Source organism: Tupaia chinensis, unplaced genomic scaffold (assembly GCF_000334495.1).
Source record: "Tupaia chinensis unplaced genomic scaffold, TupChi_1.0 Scaffold000058_1, whole genome shotgun sequence".
Classification (NCBI taxonomy): Eukaryota; Metazoa; Chordata; class Mammalia; order Scandentia; family Tupaiidae; genus Tupaia; species Tupaia belangeri.
This window is the reverse complement of record NW_006159516.1, coordinates 896,256-903,361: the sequence shown is the minus strand read 5'-3', so window position 1 is coordinate 903,361 and position 7,106 is coordinate 896,256. Positions and strand designations below refer to the sequence as shown.

Below are 7,106 nucleotides of genomic sequence, written 5' to 3'. Positions count from 1 at the left end.
GGGAGTCCAGCGACATAGCCATTACGCCATTCGCTGGTCCCTATAACCATAAATTTTAAGAGTAAGGATTTGAACTCAAGTCGAACTGAGTCCAAACCCCATGCTGCAATTCACAAATGCTCTCTAGATTTTGAAGGTAGGAATCACATTTTATTATTCTTGTTCTTTTCATGTCTCATTCTCTGCCTGAAACAAAACACTCAGTAATTACGTGCTGAATTACCAAATCAGTATGTTGTAGTAGATTTTATTACTGGGTGCTAAGATTTTTCTAGAATAAAAACAATTATTTTTACTTATGTGGACTCCTAATCATTTTGAAAATATAATCCATCATCTATCACATGAAAGTAAAAAAAAAAAAACTACTAGGATACGTACTGTTAAAAATTTAGAGTAAGTGAGACCAGCAGATGGACTCCCACCTAGTCGACTGTGGTTAGAGTCCCGGGCTCAGTGACTTAAAACTCATGCTGGTTGCATGTGTGTGTGTGCCCAAAATCTCGAGATGAGAATGGAGAAGAGGGGACTGCAGTGTGGCTATCCCCCCTAGAGAGCAATTTTTTACTTTCTGCCTCTCTGCCTGTCACTCTAGTGAGTGCATGCACCCTATAGCAAAAGTCTCTCTAAAAAAAAACTTAGAATAAGCATGTTGATTTCTGCAAAAGAAAAAAGGTAGCTGGGATTGTGATAGGAATTACATAGTATCTGCAAATCTTTTGAGAATGTTGCACTCTGATTAGTATAGTTTTCTAATCCATAAACTCAGCATCTTTTTAATAAATTTTTCTTAATTTACTCCAATGATGTTTTGCATTGATAAATCTTAGACTTGTTATTAAACATACTCTTTGTGTGTGTGTGTGTGTGTGTGTGTGTGTGCATGTTTGTTTGTTTTTGCTATAGGGTGTGCATGCTTACTAGAAAGACAGACAGAAAGACAGAAAGTGAGCAATCACCCCCCAGAGGGGATGGCCACACCGCAATCCCTTTTCCTCCTTTCTCCTCTCAGGATCTTGGTCACACACACACACGCATCCAGCATGATTTTAAGTCACTAGTTCCAGGACTTGAACCATGGTCGACTACATGGGAGTCCAGCTACATAGCCATTACGCCAACTGTTGGTCCCTAACATACTCTTAAGTATTTTATTCTTTTTGATTCTGCCATAAATCAAAATTTTTCTAAATTTTATTTCTGTATTGTTCGTTACTAGTGTATAACAATGCAATTGATTTTTGTATGATGATTTGATATCCAGTAAACTTGCTGAACTTTATTAGCTCTAATTATAGTTGCTGTTTCTGTGAATTACTTAGGACTTTCCATAGGCAAGATAATGTCATTTGCAAACAGAGATAGTCTTATTTCTTGCCTTCCTCCTTTTTTCTCTTCCCATCTCCTTTAAAAAAAAAAAAAAAACTTGCCAGAGGGCATGTGTGTTCACGAGACAGGGGAAGGGAAGAGAGAGAGAGAAAGCACCTTCCAATAGAGCATGGTCATGCCACAATCCCTTCTCTTTCATTTCTTGATTTTTGGGCATACATGCACAAGCACCTGGTGTGTGTTTCAAGCTGCCAGGGCAGAAATTTGGACCACATCAGCTATGTGGAATGCAGCTCCCTTAACTACTAGTCTATGAGGCTAGACTCTCCCTTACCCCCTCGTCCCCATTGCCATAATATTTCTGAGGTTCGAATACCTACACAGGTAGATTAATTCTCTCCTCTAGTTCAATGTCGAATAGAACAGCTAAGAGGAAACTTACTCCTTTATTGTCACCAATATCATATCCACGGGAGGGGCGGGGAGAGTGACTAAGGATTCGCTTTCCAGCATCAGGGAAAAGAGTCTTTGCTATGTGCCAAATGGAGAGTTAGTCTAGGATTGGAAACCTTCAAGTTTATGCTCACACAATTCTTTTAGATGCGAGTTTTTCATTCGTTTGTTTTACTTAGGTTTTTGCCATAGGGCATGTGTGCTGGGCAGAGAGAGACAGAGAGAGGGAAAGTGAGAATGGCCCTGCCCCAATTCCTCCTTCGCCATTTTCCTCTCGGAATTTTGGGCATGCACCCACAGGCTCTCGGTGTGATTTTCAAGCAGCCTGGTCTGGAATTTGAACAGAAGTGGGAGTCCAGCATCTGCTGGCCCTAGATACGTGTTTTAAACCAAAGTTAGTCTATTTTAATGTTCCCGTCGCAGGTGATAGAACTCTAATTTAAACATACACCGATTGGCCACAAGTCATATCCATATCTGACATAGAGACACACTGTCGCCCCCAGTGTCTGTGGGGTATTGATTTCAGGATCCACTCCGTACTGAGACAGGGAATGTGGGGGTGCAGGGGTGATTAGGCCCTGCCTCCTCAGGGGACACAGGTTCTTATCTGCAGCTCACGAAGAATTAGAGACACGGACATAGGTAAGCAAGCGGAATTTGTTGAGAGAGACGAGAGCAGAGTGCCCAAGCAGAGAGCGGGTCCTGAGTGGGCTGCTGACAAGAAACCGAGGTGAGGTTTTTCATTATCCGGGTCAGAGGGGCTCTGTCTGTGCGTGTCCCCAGGTGTGTGCGTTTTCCTTGCGGTGGTGGTGGGGTCACATGCTGGATGGGCTTCGTTACTTTCCTAATTTTGGAATGGGTATGAAATTCAGGAAGCCTTTGCCTAAAAGCTTTGGAGGCCATAGAAGACCATTAGCTTCTTCCTGGAATGTGGTAGAAGCAGGAGAAAAGTCTTAGGTCAGTCATTACGTCACTACCGCAAGCTGTCGCTGTGAACTAACAGCTCAGCAACAGCTGAGCGATTTTTATCTTCATCCCCAACTTAGCCATTTTGTGGTTTCATCTTGGGCCTGTACCCTAAGGATATTCTAAGGGCTTCTGTTTCCTACTCACTCAGGTTATGGTTTTTTTGTTTGTTTGTTTGTTTGTTTGTTTGTTTGGCTCGTGGTTTCAGTGCCCTTTTGACCCTAATTGTGGCTGGTGGTGGTTATTTTTACGTCCTTTAGGTAGGGGTATGAGTGTCCTCTGTGGGGTATGAGTGTCCTCTGCCTCTAAGTGTGGCCCTGTTGACTTCGATGATCTTTTTTCCCCATAAAGTCAAACTTACCCTTTTACAGTTTCTATTAGGCCCAGATATTTAAAATTTCAAACTTAGGAGTTGTCTTGCCTTTGGTTTTGACTCCGATTGTCGTTTTCCTCTGTCTTAGGGATACGATGTTAGCTTTGGCTAACATTGGGAGGTTTTCTCAGGTTGGAGTGGGCTGACTGATCTCAAATCCCTTTCCCTTTGTCAACGTTTTATTGTGACTCCCCTTCCACTATCTATTCCAACCAATTACCGAGGCAGGGTCTGCCTCAATACCAAAATCCCCTCATGTTCAAGTGCCTTATACAACGTGAGGCAGTATTTGCATATAATCCACAGACATCCTCCATATTTTCTAAATCATTTCTGGATTACTTATAATACTTCGTGCAATGTAAATGCTATGAAAGTTGTTATTATACTTATTACTTAGGGACTAAAGACAAAAAATATCCATACATGTGTTCAGTACAGACACAACATTGCAGGCCTAACTACACAGTGCCTGTCAGCAACCACGTAACATTTCCATCCACGGCTGGTTTAATTCCCAGATGTACACTCCTGGATATGGTGTGTATACATAATTTTGAAATCCTGGAGATGAAAATAAATGCAGTAACAACATAGTACTATATTTCTTTAAGGAAGGAGCGTGTGTGCTTGCTGGAGAGACAGAAAGACAGAAAACAAGAAATAAACTCCTGGGGGGATGACCTTGCCATAATCCCTTCTCCTCCATTCTCTTCTGGGGATTTTGGGCACATGCACACACACACACACACACACACACACACACACAGCGTGAGTGTTAAGCCACCGAGTCCGGGACTCAAACTGTGGTTGACAACATGGGAGTCCAGCAAGGTAACCATTTTGCTCTCTGGTGGACCCACTTCATATATATATATTTTTTATGCTCATATTTTCAGTTGTAGTTTGAGTACTCAATTTTTGAAAGAGAGGATAATTTTTTTTTAGGGGTCAGCAGGTAGTGTGGTGGTTGGGGGCACTGAACTCCCACATGGCCAACCATGGTTCAAGTCCTGGACCTGGCGGCTTGCTTTCTCACTTTTCCTCTCTCTCTCACTCTGTTCCTCTCTGGTCAAATTAAAAGAAACAAATGAATGAATGAATAAATAAATAAATAAAGTTAAATAAAATAATGCTTAAAAAAAAAAGAGAAAGAGGATCTTCTTATGGTTAGTATGCAGTGAAGAATGTGCTTAAATGGCTCGAATATTTGCATGCCACTATAATGGCTGTTATGTCAACTTTGTATGCTAATTGCTTCATTTCCATTTCAAGGTATGTTTTAATTTACATATTTTGTTGTATTATTCTATTTCCTTCTTGGAATGGTGGAGAATGATCAGATGTCAGATATTGTGATAGTATGTATATAAATGCCTTGATTTTGTTTTCATTATTTAAAGAATGTTAGATTTATTGTCTTCATTTAAAGACCATCAGGCAGTTAAGTTTATTGGGTAAAACTTAAATTATTTTAAAAACTGTTTTTATCCTTTGCTAGGTATGGGCTAACGTGGTCTTCTCATCAAGAGTAGTTTATTCCCTGGCAGCTTCTAGGGTTTGGCTGGGGCAGTATCCCCAGGACATCCAGTTGCCAGCTACAAGAGCCTGCTGCCACCGCCACGTTCGGATGCTTGGTTGAAGGGAAACTGGTGCAAACAGCTGCACAGCAAGTAGCAGAGGATAAATTTGTTTTTGACTTACCTTATTATGAAAATACCAACCCTGTTGTGGTTTTTATGCTGGGAACCATCCCATTTCCTGAGAGAATGGGGAGGATTCATCTACTTTTCCTATCCTTATTCAAATGGAATGCCAGTATGGCAACTCCTAGGGTTTGTCACAAGTGGAAAACCAAGTGCCATCTTCAAAATTTCAGGTCTTAAATCTGGAGAAGGAAGCCGACACCCCTTTGGAGCTATGAATATTGTCCGAACTCCATCTGTTGCTCAGATTGGAATTTTAGTGGAGTTTCTGGACAGTCTGGCTCAGCAGACTCCTGTAGGCAGTGCTGCTGTTTTGTCAGTTGACTCATTTACTCAGTTCATGCAGAAGATGTTGGACAACTTCTATAATTTCGCTCCATCGTTTGCTGTCTCTCAGGCCCAGATGACAGCAAGTCCATCTGACATGTTCATTCCAGCCAATGTGGTTCTGAAATAGTGTGAAAACTTTTAAAGACGACTAGCACAGAACCCTCTCTTTTGGAAACCATTATTTGAATAAAATAATTCTTATTGAATTCTGAACTTGTCATGTTTTGAAAATAAATGACTCCATTTAAAAGCATGAAGTCAAAAGGATCATGAAGCCTAAGTTTAAAAACTGCTTATGACTATGAAGCTTAATTAAAATCTTTATGAAAAATTTAAAAACACAGAAAAATGAAAAAAAAAAAAAGAATAGTTTTTTTCCTGCGGCTAAGGTCTGATCCTTCCGTGCCCAGTAATTGATGGTCACTGATGACTGTATCCTGGCTAGGAAAGGCTGGAATGTTTCACCATCCTGTTTGAGCTCTGAGACTTGATCAACAGGTAACTGCTCGGTTACTATCTACCCAGTTTTGTGTATTTTCCTGTATGTATAAGCATCCTGTACTCAGAAGAACCAAAAGAGCTTCTGTTTTGTTTGTTTGTTTGTTTGTTTGTTTTGGCATTCTGGCTGTTTCTTTCTCCTTTTTCCTTTTTTATAATAGAGAGAGAGCGAGAGAGCCTGCCAATGGGGTGGGGTCATGCCCCAATCCCTTCTCTTTCATTTCTCCATTTTGTAGGATTTCACCATTTCCAGCTGCCTACTACTCTTGAACTCCTATAGCTGTCTCTTTCATTTCAATGAGGTTGCTCTTTTTTGTTGCTTAAATTTTGTTTTATTATTTTTTTTCAGCTGAGAAAAAGCAGTTTAATAACACACACACACACACACACACACACACACACACACATATTCATAGGACTTTAAATAGGATGTAGTATAAAATCTTAGAAAAAGAAAAGAAAGAAAATCAAAATCTGTGCTTATTGTCTAAGAGCCGGTGTAATAACTGGCTGGCAGGACTGCCCGGGAGAAAAACAGACACCCAATACAGGGCACACCGACACCATTAATGAGTGAAAAGTAACCACCAGGTTGTGCTGACTGCCCTAAATGCCCAGTCACCTGTACCCACTCTTGTCTCCCTAGAGACAAAACCAGGACAGTCATTCTCTAACTCAGTAACTTGTTAATGGGTCGCCTCTTTTATTTTTTTTAATTTAAAAATTGCTCTTGGTCTGAAGACTCCACACATCATTACTGGCCAGTCCCCACCCACTGTAATTGTTTTGATAAAAATAAAAAATCCAAATGCCTCAACTGGGCCCAGATGATACTCTGGCGCTTGCTCCCTCACACCTGGGGAAGGTATTGACACACACATTATTATACATATTTATGAACAGACTTACTAGAGTTAAAATAATTCACTGTACATTTCAGAATAACTGAAGGAGGATTGTGAATACTAGCTCTCTCTCTCTCTCTCTTTTTTTTTTTAGAGGTTTTTGCTATAGGGCGCATGCGCTCACCAGACAGACAGAGACAGAGAGACAGAAAGCGAAAAATCACCCCCCAGGAGGGAATGGCCACGCCACAATCCCTTCTTCTCCTTTTTCCTCTCAGGATCTTGGGCACGCACGCACAAGCACCCTGTGTGAGTTTTAAGCCACCGGGTCCGGGACGCGAACCGTGGTTGACTATGTGGGAGTCCAGTGACATAGCCATTACACTAACTGCTGGTCCCATGAATACTAGCTCTCTTTGGAGTTTTCTTTCGGCTCTTACATTCTGGAAAGTGGTTGGTTTTAGGACTCAATTGTTTCTCTTTTCTGAAGGATCGTAGTCCTGATCTCTCCGTTGTATAATGTCTGAAAGTATGTGTTGATATGTTTTTTGAACTTTCTGGTTGATTGTGGTGGCAGGTTAGGTCTAATTCTTGCTAATTTAT

The 7,106-nt window shown here is 41.0% G+C and overlaps 2 pseudogenes; one reads left to right on the top strand and one right to left on the bottom strand.

The window, feature by feature from the left end:
• The window catches only part of LOC102498275 (60S ribosomal protein L4-like), a 5,320-nt pseudogene extending 2,485 nt beyond the window's left edge, over nt 1–2,835 (bottom strand).
• Nucleotides 1–5,287, top strand: part of LOC102497876 (protein Hikeshi pseudogene) — a 7,448-nt pseudogene extending 2,161 nt beyond the window's left edge.
• Nucleotides 5,288–7,106: the final 1,819 nt, after the last annotated feature.